The sequence below is a fragment of the Triticum dicoccoides genome, chromosome 7A (assembly GCF_002162155.2).
Source record: "Triticum dicoccoides isolate Atlit2015 ecotype Zavitan chromosome 7A, WEW_v2.0, whole genome shotgun sequence".
In the NCBI taxonomy this organism is placed as follows: Eukaryota; Viridiplantae; Streptophyta; class Magnoliopsida; order Poales; family Poaceae; genus Triticum; species Triticum dicoccoides.
This window is the reverse complement of record NC_041392.1, coordinates 669091546-669111462: the sequence shown is the minus strand read 5'-3', so window position 1 is coordinate 669111462 and position 19917 is coordinate 669091546.

Here is a 19917-nt window from a genome sequence, read left to right as displayed (position 1 = left end):
GAGGGGAGGGGGCGAGGGGGGGAGGTGGAAGGGGCGACTGGGGTGCGGTGGAGGTCGGAGCGCCGTAGGAGAGGGGTGCGGGGCAGCCCGCTACGGCAGACGCGGTCGGCGGCGGCACGGGTGTGGGTGGGGAGGGAATGAGAGAGTGGAGAGAAGAGACAGAGGACGGGGGCGGGACGGCCGTTAACGTACCCGCCTCTTAGCCTTCCACTAACGGTCGGCAAAGATTCTTTGTCGTTCGCTTGCGGACGGCGAAGAGGTGGGCTGGTGGGCTTGAGTTGGGTAAACAATAACTGGACCCACCCACCTCTTTGCCGTCTGCTAGCGGACGACAATGATTCTTTGCCGTCAGCCAGTGGACGGCAAAGAATTGGCTGATGGCAAAGGCCTTGTTTGCCATCAGCCACATCTTTGCCATCCGTTTTCGTGTGGCTGACGGCAAAGACCTTATTTGCCATCAGCCAGCGGACGGCAAAGAGTTGGCATACGGCAAATAAGCAAATTCCAGTAGTGTTGGATCATGTTTGTTCCAAAAATAACGCTCCCGAAGGTTTCATTCCGTTTGGATTCCATTTGATATTCCTTTTCTGCGAAACACTGAAAATAGGCAAAAAAAACAACAATTTGCAGTGGGCCTTGGGTTAGTAGGTTAGTCCCAAAAATAATATAAAAGTGTATAAATAAGCCTATTAACATCCAAAACAGATAATATAATAGCATGGAACAATAAAAAATTATAGATACGTTGGAGACGTATGAAGCATCCCCAAGCTTAGTTCCTGCTCGTCCTCGAGTAGGTAAATGATAAAAACAGAATTTTTGATGTGGAATGCTACCTAACATATTTATCTATGTAATCCTCTTTATTGTGGCAAGAATATTCAGATCCATAAGATTCAAGACAAAAGTTTAATATTGACATAAAAATAATAATACTTCAAGCATACTAACTAAGCATACAAAATCATATAGCTTGTCTATGCTTCATTTTCGTCACACAAAAATGCTCCCATCATGCACAACCCCGATGACAAGCCAAGCAATTGTTTCATACTTTAGTAATCTCAGACTTTTTTCAACTTTCACGCAATACATGAGCGTGAGCCATGGACATAGCACTATGGGTGGAATAGAATATAATGATGGGGGTTGTGTGGAGAAGACAAAAAATGATAAAGTCTCACATTGACGCGGCTAATAAACGGGCTATGGAGATGCCCATCAATTGATGTCAATGCGAGGACTAGAGATTGCCATGCAACGGATGCACTAGAGCTATAAGTGTATGAAAGCTCATAAAAAACTAAGTGGGTGTGCAACCAACTTGCCTGCTCACGAAGACCTAGGGCATTTGAGGAAGCCCATTGTTGGAATATACAAGCCAATTTCTATAATGAAAAATTCCCACTAGTATATGAACGTGAGAAAACAAGAGACTCTCTATCATAAAGATCATGGTGCTACTTTGAAGCACAAGTGTGGAAAAAAGGATAGTAGCATTGTCCCTTTTTATTTCTTTTATTTTGCCTTTCTTTTTTTTCTCTTTTTTGGCCTTTCTTTTTTTCGGGACAATGCTCTATTAATGATGATCATCACACTTCTATTTATTTACAACTCAAAGATTACAACTCGATACTAGAACAAGGTATGACTCTATATGAATGCCTCCGGCGATGTACCGGGATGGACAATGAATCAAGAGTGACATGTATGATAAATTATGCATGGTGGCTTTGACACAAATACTATGTCAACTACATGATCATGGAAGGCAATATGACAATGATGATGTGTGTCATGATGAACATAATGGTGGAAAGTTGCATGGAAATATATCTCGGAATGGCTATGGAAATGCCATAATAGGTTGGTATGGTGGCTGTTTTGAGTAAGATATAAGGAGGTTTATGTGTGACAGAGCGTATCATATCACGGGGTTTGGATGCACCGGCGAAGTTTGCACCAACTATCGAGGTGAGAAAGGGCAATGCACGGTACCGAAGAGGCTAGCAATGATGGAAGGGTGAGAGTGTGTATAATCCATGGACTCAACATTAGTCATAAAGAACTCACATACTTATTGCAAAAATCTACAAGTCATCAAAAACCAAGCACTACGCGCATGCTCCTAGGGGGGTAGATTGGTAGGAAAAGACAATCAAAGAACACCTCATGTTTCAAATTTGTTACACAACGGTTACCATACGTGCATGCTACGGGACTTGCAAACCTCAACACAAGTATTTCTCAAATTCACAATTACTCAACTAGCACGACTCTAATATTACCATCTTCATATCTCGAAACAATCATCAAGTATCAAACTTCTCATAGTATTCAATGCACTCTATATGAAAGTTTTTATTATACTCATCTTGGATGCCTATCATATTAGGACTAAATTCATAACCAAAGCAAATTACCATGTTGTTCAAAAGACTCTCAAAATAATATAAGTGAAACATGAGAGTTCAATAATTTCTATAAAATAAAACCACTGCTGTGCTCTAAAAGGATATAACTGAAGCACTAGAGCGAATGACAAACTACTCCGAAAGATATAAGTGAAGATCAATGAGTAGATGAATAATTATGCAACTATGTGAAGACTCTGACATTTAAGAATTTCAGATCTTGGTATATTATTCAAAAGTCAAGCAAAACAAAAGAAAATAAAATGACGCTCCAAGCAAAACACATATCATGTGGTGAATAAAAATATAGCTCCAAGTAAAGTTACCAATGAACGAAGACGAAAGAGGGGATGCCATCCGGGGCATCCCCAAGCTTAGTCTCTTGGTTTTCCTTGAATATTATCTGTGGTTCCTTGGGCATCCCCAAGCTTAGGCTCTTGCCACTCATTATTCCATAGCCCATCAAATCTTTACCCAAAACTTGAAAACTTCACAACAGAAAACTCATAAGCTCTGTTAGTCTATGAAAATAAATCACCACTTAGGTACTGTTATGAACTCATTCTTTATTTATATTTGTGTAATATCTAATGTATTCCAACTCCTCTATGGTTCATACCCTACGATACTACTCATAGATTCATCAAAATAAGCAAACAACACATAGAAAATAGAATCTGTCAAAAACAGAACAGTTTGTAGTAATCTGTATCAAACGTATACTTCAGGAACTCAAAAAATTCTTAAATAAATTTGAGGACGTGAGGAATTTGTACATTAATCATTTTCAAGAATAATCAACTTAATAGCACTCTCCAGTAAAAAATGGTAGCTAATCTCGTGAGCGCCAAAGTTTCTGTTTTTTACAGCAAGATCATAAAGACTTCACCCAACTCTTCCCAAAGGTTCTACTTGGCACAAACACTAATTAGAACATAAAACCACATCTAAACAGAGGATAGATGAATTATTTATTACTAAACAGTAACAAATAGCAAAGAACAAAAATAAACTTGGGTTGCCTCCCAACAAGCGCTATCGTTTAACGCCCTAGCTAGGCATGATGATTTCAATGATGCTCACATAAAAGATAAGAATTGAAACATAAAGAGAACATCATGAAGAATATGACTAGAACATTTAAGTCTAACCCTCTTCCTATGCATAGGGATTTTGTGAGCAAACAACTTATGGGAACAATAATCAACTGGCATAACTTCAGAACTTTAAGCACATAGAGAGGAAACTTGATATTATTGCAATTCCTACAAGCATATATTCCTCCCTTATAATAATTTTCAGTAGCATCATGAACGAATTCAACAATATAACTATCACATAAAGCATTCTTTTCATGAGCCACAAGCATAGAATTGTTATTACTCTCCACATAAGCAAAATATTTATCATTCGGAATAGTGGGAGTATCATAAGAAACTCGAATACTATAAATTGTTTCCACATTAAAAGAGTTATGTTTAGAGAAAGGGTAATCATAATCATGACAAGTTTTATAAATATAATCATCACTACTTTTTATAGCATAAGTATCATCACACTAATCATCATAAGTAGCAACTTTGTTCTCATCATAATCAATTGAAACCTCTTCCAAGATAGTGGAATCATTACTAAATAAAGTCATGACCTCTCCAAATCCACTTTCATCAATATAATCATTATAAATAGGAGTCATGCTATCATCATAATAGATTTTCATATCAAAACTTGGGAGGTTAAAAATATCATCTTCATAAAACATATCATCCCCAAGCTTGGGACAAACATTAATTGCAACAAATAAATTCTCAAACATGTCATTTTCATCAAACATAGCATCCCCAAGCTTGGGACTTTTCATATCATAAGCATAATCACTCTCATCATTAATAGTATGGATTGCACCAATAGTATAACAATTATCATCATCACAATGAGTAATAGGAGCAACATCATTTGGGAGAGATACCTTTTTACCTTTGCTTCTCTGTCTTTTCTTTTTCTTCTTCACATCATGTGTGGGTTCAATCCTCCTTTTGGAGCTCCTTATTAATGAGATTGGTTGAATAGAAGGCTCCTCCTCGTTACCCGATTCATCATAAGAAATAATAGGAGGATATTGGGAAGTCTCTTCCCTTTCATTAGTATTATTTTCATCTTCTATTTGTTTTCTTGTCTTTATGTAATTGGCAATATAAGGATTTTCAATGCAATTCACCGCACAATACATATAAATTTCCTCTAAATCAAAATCAAGAACTTTATCAAGGACAAATTCTGGAATATCCTTAGTTATACGTTTCATTTCTTCGTAACCCAGAAGCAAACTAAGTTCATTATGATGTGCAAGCGAAATCAAGTCATCACAATTTTTGGACACAATTCGATCATGAAACAATTTGCATTGGATATTTATATGACCACGTTCATTGCAAAGTTCACAAGGATTTATAAGAAAATTTAAATTTTCAGCCCAAACATCTAGCCTTTCTTGCAACCATTTAGTTTCTAAATACTTATGCCTCTTGCAAAATCTATCTTCCCTATTTGGAGTGTACTTGCAAACTCTATGTACTCCACAAAAATTGACATGCTTATAAGAGACATTTTCATCATGACTAGTGCAATCATTATTAGTATCATGGATATTCAAAGAATTTGTACTAACAACATCGCAATCATGCTCATCATACAAAGATCTAGTGCCAAACATTCTAATGCATTCTTCTTCTAACACTTTGGCACAATTATCGAAATCCTTATTTTCATGAAAGACATTAAAAAGATGAAGCATACGAGGTACCCTTAATTCCATTTTTTTGTAATTTTCTTTTATAGACTAAACTAGTGATAAAACAACAAACAAAAAGATTCGATTGCAAGATCTAAAGATATACCTTCAAGCGCTAACCTCCCCGGCAACGGCGCTAGAAAAGAGCTTGATGTCTACTACACAACCTTCTTCTTGTAGACGTTGTTGGGCCTCCAAGTGCAAAGGTTTGTAGGACAGTAGAAAATTTCCCTCAAGTGGATGACCTAAGGTTTATCAATCCGTGGGAGGCCTAGGATGAAGCTGGTCTCTCTCAAGCAACCCTGCAACCAAATAACAAAGGGTCTCTTGTGTCCCCAACACACCCAATACAATGGTAAATTGTATAGGTGCACTAGTTCGGCGAAGAGATGGTGATACAAGTGCAATATGGATAGTAGATATAGGTTTTTGCAATCTGAAATTATAAAAAACAGCAAGGTAACTAATGGTAAAAGTGAGCGTAAACAGTATTGCAATGCTAGGAAACAAGGCGTAGGTTTCATACTTTAACTAGTGCAAGTTCTCTCAACAATAATAACATAATTGGATCATATAACTATCCCTCAACATGCAACAAAGAGTCACTCCAAAGTCACTAATAGCGGAGAACTAACGAAGAGATTATTGTAGGGTATGAAACCACCTCAAAGTTATCCTTTCTGATTGATCTATTCAAGAGTCCATAGTAAAATAACACGAAGCAATTCTTTCCGTTCAATCTATCCTAGAGTTCGTACTAGAATAAAACCTTAAGACACCAATCAACCAAAACCCTAATGTCACCTAGATACTCCAATGTCACCTCAAGTATCCGTGGGTATGATTATATGATATGTATCACACAATCTCAGATCCATCTATTTAACCAACACAAAGAACTTCAAAGAGTGCCCCAAAGTTTCTACTTGAGAGTCAATACAAAAACGTGTGCCAACTCCTATGCATAAGTTCACGAGGCCACGGAACTCGCAGGTTGATCACCAAAACATACATCAAGTGGATCACGTGAATATCCCATTGTCACCACAAATAAGCACATGCAAGACATACATCAAGTGTTCTCAAATCCTTAAAGACTCAATCCGATAAGATAACTTCAAAGGGAAAACTCAATTCATCACAAGAGAGTATAGGGGGAGAAACATCATAAGATCCAACTATAATAGCAAAGCTTCCTGTCGGTGTCAAAACCAGCGGATCTCGGGTAGGGGGTCCCGAACTGTGTGTCTAGGCCGGATGGTAACAAGAGGCAGGGGACACAATGTTTTACCCAGGTTCGGGCCCTCTTGATGGAGGTAAAACCCTACGTCCTGCTTGATTAATATTGATGATATGGGTAGTACAAGAGTAGATCTACCACGAGATCGGAGAGGCTAAGCCCTAGAAGCTAGCCTATGGTATGATTGTATGTTGTGGTTGTTGTCCTACGGACTAAAACCCTTCGGTTTATATAGACACCGGAGAGGGTTAGGGTTACTAAAGGTCGGTCACAAAGGAGGAGATATCCATATCCGTATTGCCTAGCTTGTCTTCCACGCCAAGTAGAGTCCCATCCGGACACGAGACGAAGTCTTCAATCTTGTATCTTCATAGTCCAGCAGTCCAGCCAAAGGATATAGTCCGGCTATCCGGAGACCCCCGAATCCAGGACTCCCTCAGTAGCCCCTGAACCAGGCTTCAATGACGATGAGTCCGGCGCGCAGTATTGTCTTCGGCATTGCAAGGCGGGTTCCTCTCCAAATTCCGTGTACCTGTCGAAATAGTGTCCGACCTCTTGTGAATGTTGCGTTCCTTGGCTTCCACGCCCAATAATGGACACTTTCCTCGTGTAAAGCGAATGCGAAGAGCCAGGGTGTTTGTACATTTACGCCCTAGCTATGTGAATGAGCTGCCTATTAAAAAGACGAGGATTCAGATCCAAATCACACCATCCTCCCTTGGCGAGCCTTCATCGGAGCGCATTCGACAGAGATCCATTCCATCATGGCCGGTCGACGCAGCTCCTCCTCTCGCTCCCCTAGCCCCAAGCCTGGAGATTGGGAGAGATGTTCCATCCCGCAGAGCAAATTAGTGATGCTTCAGACCAAGGGATTTCTTCCCCCAGCGTACATGGTCCCGGTTCGAGCCGGGCTTGCCACGTATAATGGCGGAGAGCAAGCGGAGAGCCTTCCCAATCCCTCCAAGGGAGAGCGGGTATGCCTTGTCCCTTATTTGGTAAGATGGCTAGGATTTCCAATTCATCCGTTTCTCCGGGGGCTCCTGGAGTTCTACGGCCTCTAGTTGCATAACCTTACGCCTGCCTCCATGCTGCATATCGCAGGATTCGTAGCCCTTTGCGAGTTGTTTTGGGCTGTGAGGCTCATTTCGCTCTGTGGAGGAAGTTGTTCTGCCTTGTGCCCCGTTCTCAGAAGGGGTCAATATATCAAGTGGGCGGAGCCAAAGTGTGGCGTATTGCCGGGACCGGATACCTGTCCGGAACCCCAAAGAAGACGTCTGAAGACTGGCCTTCAGAATAGTTTTATATAGAAGACGTCCCCCTCCCGGATCCTATTAGAATCGGCATTCTTGAGTTCGACAACGCCCCTTTGAAGAAGCGCCGGAGCTGGCGTCCATGGAGCTCCCTGGAGGAAGATGACAGGGACGTTCTTTACCCGATGAGCCGAATAGGTTTTTTAGCTCGATCCTGATTGACCATGATCGAGGTCATGGACATATGTATTATGCGGGGGGTGCAGCCGCTTCAATATAGAGGCCACCCCATGTGGGATTTCAACGGGGAGGATGATGCCACACGCCACGGCCACAAAGGGACGGGATCGGTTGTTGATCTAATAAAGATCTTATCCACTTTGTACAAGGGAGAAGAGGAGGAATTCCTTCGTGTCAACCCGCAGGGCGGATTTTCTATGTACAATCCTCCGAGCTGGGTAAGCGGAGACTTTTTCTCGCCCATTCGTTTCGTATTCCCGTAGTTAAGTATTCAGTCTAGCGATTTCATCGCAGGAGCTGCGCCAGGCTGTAAAGGAGATGAGCAACCCGCCTCCACAACCCGAGGACCCTGGACGGTCCCTTGACCCGGCCTCCTAGGAGGATCCGGAAATATCTGTGGAGCTGATCGATGGGGTATTTTACCAATCGAGTAACGACAATGCTTTGGTGGCCATTACGACCGATTACCCTAGGCTACTTCCAGCCTCACAGGTGACTAAGACCGAAGTCCCAGCACTTCGAAAGGGGATCTGTCCTTGCATTTTTTTGATTGTCGTATAACAGCCGTGTTTTGCAGGGGAGGTCCTCGAGGCGGAAGGCCGAGCTTGCGGCGACTAGCCAACAAGGGGCCGCGAGGCCAAGCAGGCTGAAAAGACCTGCAGTCTGGATTGAGACACCGGCGCAGCGGTACGACGCACCGTCTTTATTGCAAAACATTATTCTCAGAGGCATATTAACGCCCATGCCTTCGTTTTTCAGGAAAAAGAGCGCTCGCCGGACTATACCCGGAGAGGCTACCAATCGCGCCTCCACCAGCCAGGCTCCAAGGCCGGATTCGGAGGCGGGAACGAATATGAGGCGTGCGCTGGGCGCTCCTCCGACAGAGGATGCGGATAAACTGTCCGCCACCAATTCCGAGGTGGAAAGTTCCATGAACCACAGGCGTCGCTGGACCGTTCTTCGTGACGCTTATTTCTCCCAAGAGGCATTGGATACCTTCAACTCGGGAGACGCGGACCTCCGTGCCGCTCAAAATGGTCTAGCCAGAGCCACGGAGCAGTATGTAAAATACATACGGGTGAGAAAATTTGGTGATTATGTATATTAGTAGCCCCTGAGACTTGAAACAGTTAGGATAACTGATTTAAGGATCATCTGTTATGCAGGTTCTTACAGAAAAGAATACTCAACTGTCCCAGGAGCTGGAAGAGTGCAAAGCCCAACTTCAGGCCACATTGGCTGCAGCAGGGGAGCCCAAAGAGACCCCCTCTGGTAACATATCCTTTGAATGATAAGTATCATATAGAATGCGGTGTATAAGCAGATCTGACGATAAAATTGCAGATGACGCTGGAGTAAATCCGGGTAAGCAACAACTCCTACGCCAGCTGAAGGCCGGTGAGAGCGTGCTTACGAGGGTGAGACAGGAGAAGAATGATCTCCTAAATGCCAACACCGAGCTGGGCGTGGAACTAAAAGATGTTCGTGCCCAACTGTCGGACTCTGTTAAGGAGAATCGGCGGCTTCGACGCGGCATATTTAGTAAGTGCTTGAACGAACTTTGAAAAAGAGTTCAGTGAGGAAGCTGGCTGACAGAGTTATGTCTGTAGGTATGCTAACAGGTCGTCCTGCCGAGAAAATGCCCGGTTCAACGGGTGACCTTCTTCCCGAGCTCTCACAGCTGCACGAACGAGTTCAGCAGGTGATGCAAGGCGTCGCCCAGGCCTTGTGGCCATCCGTCTCCATACCCAAAAGCCTTGGAGAGCTTGCAGAAAAGCTGAAGGGAGCGCGGCGGCGCTTCCGATTATGGAAGATATTGGCCTGCTGTCAGGGCACCAGGGAAGCCTGGGCAATGGTGAAGACACGGTACATGAAGGCTGACCCGAACCACATGGCCGAAGTCAGACCTGTGGGGCCCGATGGGAAGGAGATCCCTGTGAGCTTAGTGTACGGCCAAGTAGAATTGGCCGCAAGGTATTCCCAACAGGACTATAGACTAGACAGCCTATTGGATGGTATTGAAGAGGAATTCAACCAGTCAAATTGACTATGGAATATTAAAGTGACATGTATAATGCCTTCTAGCCGGATTGTAGATCATTTGTCGTGGCGGACCTTTTCGCTTCAACCTCGGGACCCGACGGTCCGGAGTGTATCCGAATACCCTCTCGGTTATGTAAGAACCGCGGCATGCGTGGAGACCAGGTGTAGGGGTCATTAGTGCTTTATCAGACAAGTGCCCAACTAGTTATGTTATATTACATGGGTAGTAAGAAACATCGTCCAGGGAGAATAGTTCCATTAAGGTTTCCTTTCCCTGGGTAAGCATGCCCTAAAGTGCATGTCCGGACTGCGATAAGAAGCGCAGAAAAAGCATCTGGGGGCAGATATGGATAATAAATAAAAGTCATCTTTTGTTCACTGACCGAATATTTCCTTAAGAACGCTAGATTTCGGCTTCACCCAGTCTGAGGTACACGTCCGGCCGACCCGGCAGTAACAATCGCAGAGGTGCTCCCCTTATGCCCTAGCGGAATTAACGGGAACATAGGGCATAAATACAAGAGCCAGGCAACCCAGCTTGGCCAAAACTTAAGTCATATCGATGCATATAATGGTGAAAAGAGGTACATGCGGAAGTATAACACATGTGTTGGGCATGAGGCCCAGCTAAATAATTTAAGCTTCTGTGAAAGAAGCCCCCAGGTATGAAGAGTGCGGCTAGCGCATCTGTAATGTATGAGTGAGGCACAAGGTGACCCTTGAAGGCCTAGAGAAATTAAAGAAAGAAAGGGAAACAAGACAGATATGCATATGCAGAAAATGGACAAAGGGAGGGGAGTAACATAGAGTCCGGTGCTAGGCGTAGAATCTTTGAAGCCTGGCTGCGTTCCATGGGTTTGGCTCGAGTCGACTAGTCGATGCATCCCGTAGTCGGTACACTCCACCGGTCAGAACTTGGTCGATAATGAAGGGACCTTCCCATTTGGGCTCGAGCTTGTTCTTTTTCTTATCCGGTAGTCGTAGAACTAGTTTGCCAATGTTATAAGTTTTGGCCCGTACTTCTCTGCTTTGGTATCTGCGAGCCTGTTGCTGGTAAAATGCGGAACGGGCTTTGGCTATGTCGCGCTCTTCCTCCAAGGTGTCCAGACTGTCCTTCCGATCGAGCTCGGCTTCTCTTTCTTCGTACATGCGCACTCGAGGTGAGTCATGAATTATGTCACAGGGCAGGACTGCCTCTGCGCCGTACACCATAAAAACGGTGTATATCCGGTACTACGATTCGGCGTGGTCCGCAGCCCCCAGAGTACGGAGTTGAGCTCCTCTACCCAGTGCGTGTCAGACTCCGTTAAGGAGCGCACTAATCTGGGTTTAATGCCGCTCATTATAAGACCATTTGCTCGTTCGACTTGACCGTTGGTTTGTGGGTGATAGACTGAAGCATAATCGAGCTTGATGCCCATTTTGCTGCACCAGAGTTTTACCTCGTCGGCCGTGAAGTTCGTGCCGTTATCAGTGATGATGCTGTGGGGGACACCGTAACGGTGTACAAACCCGGATATGAAATCTATCACCGGTCCAGATTTGGCTGTTTTAACCGGTTTAGCCTCTATCCATTTGGTGAATTTATCCACCATGACCAATAAGTATTTTTTCTCGTGGGTTCCCCCTTTAAGGGGTCCAACCATGTCAAGCCCCCAGACCGCGAAGGGCCATGTAATGGGGATTGTTTGGAGGGCGGTGGGTGGCATGTGGCTTTGATTTGCAAAGAGCTGGCAACCGGCGCAACATTGGACCAAGTCCTGTGCATCTGCCCGGGCCGTTGGCCAATAGAATCCTGTACGGAAGGCCTTGCTTACAAGAGCCCGGGCTGCGGCGTGATGACCGCCGAGTCCGGCGTGAATTTCTGCCAAAAGGTTCCGCCCTTCCTCTTCGAAGATGCACCTTTGAAGGACTCCGGTAGCGATTTTTTTGTACAATTCTCCCTCATGGACTTTGTAGGCCTTGGATCGCCGCACTATGCAGCGTGCCTCATTTTGGTCCTCCGGAAGTTCCTGTCTAGTTAGGTAGGCCAGGAATGGTTCTGTCCACGGGGCAATAATGGCCATTATTTCGTGGGCTGAATGTGTTATTTCGGTGGAGGAGCCTCCGATTGTGTCAGATAGTTCGGTATCGGGTATTTTGGCCGGGTCCGGACTGTTGTTACCGGTGTCCCCTTCCCATGCTACGGATGGCTTGAAGAGCCTTTCTAGGAATATGTTGGGAGGGACCGCGTCGCGTTTTGCGTCGATGCGGGCGAGGATATCCGCCGCCTGATTGTTTTCCCGAGCCATATGGTGAAATTTGAGCCCCTCGAACCGAGCTGACATCTTTAGGACGGCATTGCGATAAGCTGCCATTTTCGGATCCTTGGCATCAAAGTCTCCATTTATTTGGGATATCGCGAGGTTCAAATCCCCGCGCACCTCTAGGTGTTGAATGCCCATGGATACTGCCATCCGGAGACCATGTAGAAGGGCCTCATATTCGGCTGTGTTGTTGCAGTCCGTATACATTATCTGTATGACATATTGAACTGAATCTCCTGTTGGGGACGTCAAAACGACGCCAGCCCCCAGACCAGCCAACATTTTGGAGCCGTCGAAGTGTATGATCCAGTTTGAATATGTGCCGTACTCCTTAGGGAGTTCGGCTTCCGTCCACTCGGCGACGAAGTCAGCCAAAACTTGCGATTTAATAGCTCGCCGTGGCTTGTAAGTTATGTCGAACGAGAGGAGCTCAATGGCCCATCTGGCAATCCGGCCCTTCGCGTCACGGTTGTTTATAATATCGTAAAGTGGTACTTCCAAGGCTACCGTTATCGAACACTCTTGAAAGTAGTGTCGCAGCTTCCGGGATGCCATAAATACCGCGTACGCTATCTTTTGATAATGCAGGTACTGTGATTTTCATGGAGTAAGGACAGTGGACACATAGTAAACCGGCTTTTGAAGGGGGAATTTGTGTCCGTCCGCTTCTCGTTCGACGACGAGCACTGCGCTTACTACTTGATGAGTTGCCGCAATGTATAATAGCATTGGTTCACCAATGTTTGGCGCGGCCAGGACTGGGTTTGTTGCCAATATGTCTTTTATTTTGTTGAGTCCGGCCGTGGCGGCATCCGTCCACTCGAAGTGTTCGGTGCGCCGGAGGAGGCGATAAAGGGGTAATGCCTTTTCTCCCAAGTGGGAGATAAAGCTGCTTAGAGCCGCCACACATCCAGTCAATTTTTGTATTTGTTTGAGGTCTGTTGGGGTAGCCAATTGTGACAACACTCGGATTTTGGCTGGATTAGCTTCAATACCTCTACTGGAGACAATGAATGCCAGGAGCTTTCCGGCTGGTACGCCGAAAACGCATTTTTCCGGATTGAGCTTGATGTCATATGTTCGGAGGTTATCGAATGTAAGCCTCAAATCATCTACTAGAGTTTCGAACTGCTTGGTTTTAACGACCACGTCATCTACATATGCCTCCACGGTTTTGCCGATCTTGTTTGCTAGACATGTCTAAATCATGCGCTGATATGTTGCACCGACGTTTTTGAGCCCGGAGGGCATTGTGTTGAAGCAGAATGGGCCGTATGGTGTGATGAATGCCATTGCGGCTTGGTCTGGCTCTGCCATTTTAATTTGATGGTAGCCGGAGTATGCGTCGAGGAAACACAATGAATCATGTCCTGTGGTGGCATCGATGATTCGATCGATGCGGGGGAGGGGGAAAGGATCCTTTGGGCAGGCCTTGTTAAGGTCCTTAAAATCGACGCACAAGCGCCATGATCTGTCCTTCTTTGGTACTATCACCAGGTTTGCTAGCCAGTCCGGATGTTTTATGTCTCTGATGAATCCGGCCTCCAATAGCTTGGCTAGTTCCTCTCCCATGGCTTGTCTCTTAGGTTTGGAGAAACGCCGAAGAGCCTTCTTGACTGGCTTGAATCCTTTTAGGATATTTAGGCTGTGCTCGGCCAGCCTGCGTGGCATTCCTGGCATGTCTGAAGGGTGCCAGGCCAAAATGTCCCAGTTCTCGCATAGGAACTCTCGAAGTGCGGCGTCGACATCAGGGTTTAATTGTGCCCCGACGGAAGCTGTTTTTGTAGGGTCCGTTGGATGGACTTGGAATTTGACTATATCGTCCGCCGGTTTAAAGGAGGTGGACTTGGATCTTTTATCGAGTATCACATCGTCCCTATTCACCATGGAGCGCAGCACAGTTAGTTCCTCGGCCGCTAGGGCTTCGGATAGTGCCTCGAGGGCTAGTGCGGCTGTCTTATTTTTGGCGCGGAGTGCTATGTCCGAATCACTAGCAAGAGTGATGATTCCGTCGGGCCCGGGCATTTTGAGCTTCATGTACCCGTAATGGGGTATGGCTTGGAAGATAGTAAACGCCTGCCTCCCTAATAGAGCGTGGTATCCGCTACTGAACGGGGCCACTTGGAATGTAATTTCTTCAGACCTGTAATTATCCGGCGTGCCGAATACCACATCTAGTGTGATTTTCCCAGCACAGCGTGCTTCCCGACTGGGGATGATTCCTCTAATGGTTGTGCTACTTTGCTCAATGCGGTTCCAGTCTATTTCTATCTTTTGAAGAGTTTCCTCATAGATGAGGTTTAATCCGCTGCCGCCGTCCATGAGTACCTTGGTGAGTCGAAAGCCGTCCACAATTGGACTGAGGACCAGTGCGGCTGGTGCTCGGGCTGTTCGGAATTTGGGTTCATCACTAGCATTGAAGGTAATAGCCGTGTCACTCCAAGGATTTATTTCTTCTACGTGGCAGATTTAGGCCATGCTGCAGAGTGTTCGCTTGCATCTATTATTTGACGCGAAGGTCTCAAACACCGTTAACATCGTATTGTTGTCTACGGGATGGTGCTCTGTGGTATTTGGGAGGAGTAGATCCTCACCACTTTTGGCCACCTGCCGGAGTATCCAACATGCTCTAAGGTTGTGCGTTGGTATTGCATCCGCTGTACTATGAATTTTGCAGGGTCCATTGAGCCATCCCTCTAGTACGGTTCCTTTCCCCGTAGAGGGCTTTTGCTTTTTGGTAGTTAACCCAGGTGTATTGTGATAATGCACCCTTTTATTTCGGACCGGGTTTGTATTTAGGGCCGGATTATCCCAAAATTTTATTTTCGGTTTTCCAGGTGCTTTCCATCGCACAGTACTTTCGTACTATGGACACCAAGTCGGCAAAGCATGTAATTTTGCGGCGAATTATGGCGTTGAGGATTCCCTTGTCCGTGCAATTATTGAAGAAGAATGGAATTGCGTCTTCCTCGCGGCAGTCCTTTATCCTGTTCATGACCAGGAGGAATCTGGCCCAGTAATGGTGTACTGTTTCTTCGGGCTCTTGCCTAATTTGGGATAGATCGCTTATGTTTGGCTGGGTGGGTGGAATTGAACCCGAATCCTCACCCAATCTGAGACTCAGGGGCCAAGGAGTTCCCAAACTAGGACGTTTGGATTCTTGGATGTTTTCCGATAAATCTAGCCCGCTGCCTGACTCTAGGTTCTGGCCTTGAGTGACATCCTCCCCTCCGCGGGTATCCGGCTCGGAGGGATCGGGAATCCGGACATAGCTAGTCCTTAAGATAGATGAAGGGTTGCCGCATTGTTCCTCCACCACTACAACATGATGGGTGACATGTGGAGAGTTGATCTCTCTCAGATCGGGTTTAGGCCCAATCTGATCGTAGTCTGTAGCAACTCCCAGGGCGGCGATGCGATCCAAGAGCTCGTTCAGGGAAGAGAGCTCCATTGGATCTAACTGCTCGGCGAGTTCCGAGTTGACGTGAAGATTGCTTTCGATGACCCGAGAAGTCATCGTTGGCGCAGCGGCGGAACAGGCGGTCATAAGAAAACCACCTAGCCGGAGAGTTTGGTCGATAGCCAAAGCTCCCTCAGATATAGTGCCGTCTTTAAAGACGGGATGAGACATCCTTCCTGGTGGCGACGACACAACGGAACTCTCAATGAAAGCACCAATGTCGGTGTCAAAACCGGCGGATCTCGGGTAGGGGGTCCCGAACTATGCGTCTAGGCCGGATGGTAACAGGAGGCAGGGGACACAATGTTTTACCCAGGTTCGGGCCTTCTTGATGGAGGTAAAACCCTACATCCTGCTTGATTAATATTGATGATATGGGTAGTACAAGAGTAGATCTACCACGAGATAGGAGAGGCTAAACCCTAGAAGCTAGCCTATGGTATGATTGTATGTTGTGGTTGTTGTCCTATGGACTAAAACCCTTCGGTTTATATAGACACCGGAGAGGGTTAGGGTTACACAAGGTCTGTTACAAAGGAGGAGATATACATATCCATATTGCCTAGCTTGTCTTCCACGCCAAGTAGAGTCCCATCCGGACACGAGACGAAGTCTTCAATCTTGTATCTTCATAGTCCAGCAGTCCGGCCAAAGGATATAGTCCGACTGTCCAGAGACCCCCTAATTCAGGACTCCCTCACTCGCGATACATCAAGATCGTTCCAAATCAAGACCATGAGAGAGAGAGATCAAACACATAGCTACTGGTACATACTCTCAGCCCCGAGGGAGAACTACTCCCTCCTCATCATGGAGAGCGCCGGGATGATGTAGATGGCCACCGGAGAGGGATTCCCCCCCTCCGACAAGGTGCCTAGAAGGGGTCTAGATTGGTTTTCGGTGGCTAAAGAGGCTTGTGGCGGCAGAACTCCCGATCTAGGTTTATTTCTGGAAGTTTGGGGTTATATAAGAGGTGTTGGAGTCGGGAACAAGTCGGGGGGTCCCCGAGGCGGCCACAAGGTAGGGGGTGCGCCCAGGGGGTTGGGCCTGCCCCCACCCTCGTGGTGGCCTTGGGACTCTTCTGGCCCATCTCCGGTACTCCGTGGGCTTCTTCTGGTCCAAAAATGATCTCCGTGAAATTTCAGGTCAATTGGACACCGTTTGGTTTCACTTTTCTGCGATACTCAAAAATAAGGGAAAAACAGAAACTGGCACTGGGCTCTAGGTTAATAGGTTAGTCCCAAAAATCATATAAAATAGCATATAAATGCATATAAAACATCCAAGGTTGATAATATAATAGCATGGAACAATCAAAAATTATAGATATGTTGGAGACGCATCATGTATTAAGCCCATGTATTTCTTCAATAGGAGGTAAATTTTTAACATCCTCAGCTTTAATACCTTTTTCCTTCATAGATTTCTTTGCCTCTTTCATATCTTTGGGACTGAGATATAATATACCCCTCTTCTTTGGAGTGGGTTTAGGTGGTGGTTCAGGTATAGTACAATCATCATAATTTTTCAATATGTTATTCAATAATTCTTCAGCTTGAGCAATAGTTCGTTCCCTGAAAACACAACCAGCACCACTATCTAGGAAGTCCCTAGAAGCATCGATTAGTCCATTATAGAAGATATCAAGTATTTCATTTTTCTTAAGACGATGATCAGGGAAAGCTTTGAGTAATTGGCAAAGCCTCCCCCAAGCTTGTGGGAGACTCTCTTCTTTAGTTTGCACAAAGTCAAATATTTCCTGTAAGGCAGCTTGTTTCATATGAGCAGGAAAACATTTTTCAGAGAAGTAATAAATCATATCCTGGGGACTACACACAACGAGGAGCAAGAGTATTGTACCAAGCTTTAGTATCACCCTTTAATGAGAAAGGAAATATTTTGAGAATAAAGTCGTAACGAGTTTTCTCATCATGAGTAAAAAGGGTGGCTATATCATTCAACTTAGTAAGATGTGCCACAATAGTTTGAGTTTCATAACCATGGAAAGGATCAGATTCAACCAGAGTAATTAACTCTGGGTCGATAGAGAATTCATAATCCTGATCATCAGTAAAGATAGGAGAAGTAGCAAACTTAGGATCACACTTCATTCTAGCATTCAGAGAATTTTCTTTATACTTGTGTAATAATTTCTCTAGATCATCTCTATCATTGCAAGCAAGAATATCTCTAGTTGCTTCTTCATTCATAACATAACCTTCTGGTACCTTAGGCAATTCATATCTAGGAAGGCTAGTTCTAGCAGGTGTTTCAGGAGTTTCAGTTTCAAGCTCATCATCAGATTCAACAACATCATGTTGTATAACTCTAGCAATTTGTTTATCAAGAAATTCACCAAGTGGCACATCATCATTATCAAGCAAGGTACTAGCATAATCATAAGCATCATTCGTAGTAGAAGTAGCATCATCAATAACTTGGGACATATGAGAATTAATAGCATGTGGTGGTGTTGCAAGTTTACTCATAATAGAAGGTGAATCTAAAGCAGAACTGGATGGCAGTTCCTTACCTCCCATCGTCCTTGAGGGAAATATCTTAGTATTTGGATCCTTGAGATTCTTCATTGTGGTAATATGATAATAATCCCAAGTGGCTCAACAAATATAGCTATGCTCCCCGGCGACGGCGCCAAAAAATGTCTTAATAACCCACAAGTATAGGGGATCGCAACAGTTTTCGAGGGTAGAGTATTCAACCCAAATTTATAGAGTCGACACAAGGGGAGCCAAAGAATATTTGAAGGTATTAGCAGCTGAGTTGTCAATTCAATCACACCTAGAGATTAATTATCTATAGCAAAGTGATCAGTAGCAAAGCAGTTTGATAGTTTTGATAGTAGTGACAACAGCAACGGTAACAGTAACAATGATAGCAATAATTTTGTAACAAGTGTAACAGTGATGATAGCAATAGTATCGCAACAAGATCAATAAGGAAAAATTCGTAGGCATTGGACCGGTGACTTGTTGGATGATATTCATCATGTGACAGTTATAACCTAGGGCGATACGACGCTAGGTCCAGTTCATCGATATAATGTAGGCATGTATTCCGTAAATAGTCATACGTGCTTTATTGAAAGAACTTGCATGACATATTTTGTCCTACCCTCCCGTGGCACCGGGGACCATATTGGAAACTAAGGGATATTAAGGCCTCCTTTTAATAGAGAACCGGAACAGCCTCCTTTTAATAGAGAACCGGAACAAAGCATTAACACATAGTGAATACATGAACTCCTCAAACTATGGTCAACACCGGGAGTGGGCCCGGTTGTTGTCACTCTGGGGTTGCCGGATCATAACACGTAGTAGGTGACTATAACTTGCAAGATCGATCTAAAAATGGATATAATGATGAATTAATAAACGGTTCAGATCTGAAATCATGGCACCCGGGCCCAATGTGACAAGCATTAAGATGGCAAAGTCATAGCAACATCAATCTAAGAACATAGTGGATACTGGGGATCAGGCCCTAACAAAACTAACTCGATTACATGATGAATCTCATCCAACTCCTCACCGACCAGCGAGCCTACGAAGGAATTACTCACTCCCGGTGGGGGGCATCAAGGAATTGGCGATGGAGGTCGGTTGGTGATGATGAAGATCGAAGATCCCCCTCCCCAAAGCCCCAAATGGACTCCAGATCTGCCCTCCCGAGGAAGAACAGGGCTTGGCGGCGGCTCCATCTCATGGATCGCGATTATTCTTTCTCCCTGATTTTTTCTGGAAATATGTGATTTTATAGTATCAAGGGGTCGTCAGTAGGGCCACCAGGTGGGTACAACACCATGGTAGTTCTTATTATTGATATGAAAAATCCTCAAAAAGTTTCATTCCATTCCGTGAACTTTTATTTCTGCACAAAAACAACACCATGGTAGTTCAGCTGAAAACAATGTCAGTCCGGGGTTAGTTTCATTCAAATCATGCAAATTAGAGTCCAAAACAAGAGGAAAAATGTGAGAAAAAGTAGATACGTTAGAGACGTATCAATGTCGCGCACGGCTTGGAACAATTGGTGTGTCTCCAAGGGGTGGCCTTCCCACGTATCTAAAGGAGGGGAGGAGGCCGACCACCAGGGGTGCGCCAAGGAGAGGGGATTCCTACTAGGACTCCAAGTCCTAGTTGGATTCAACCCCCC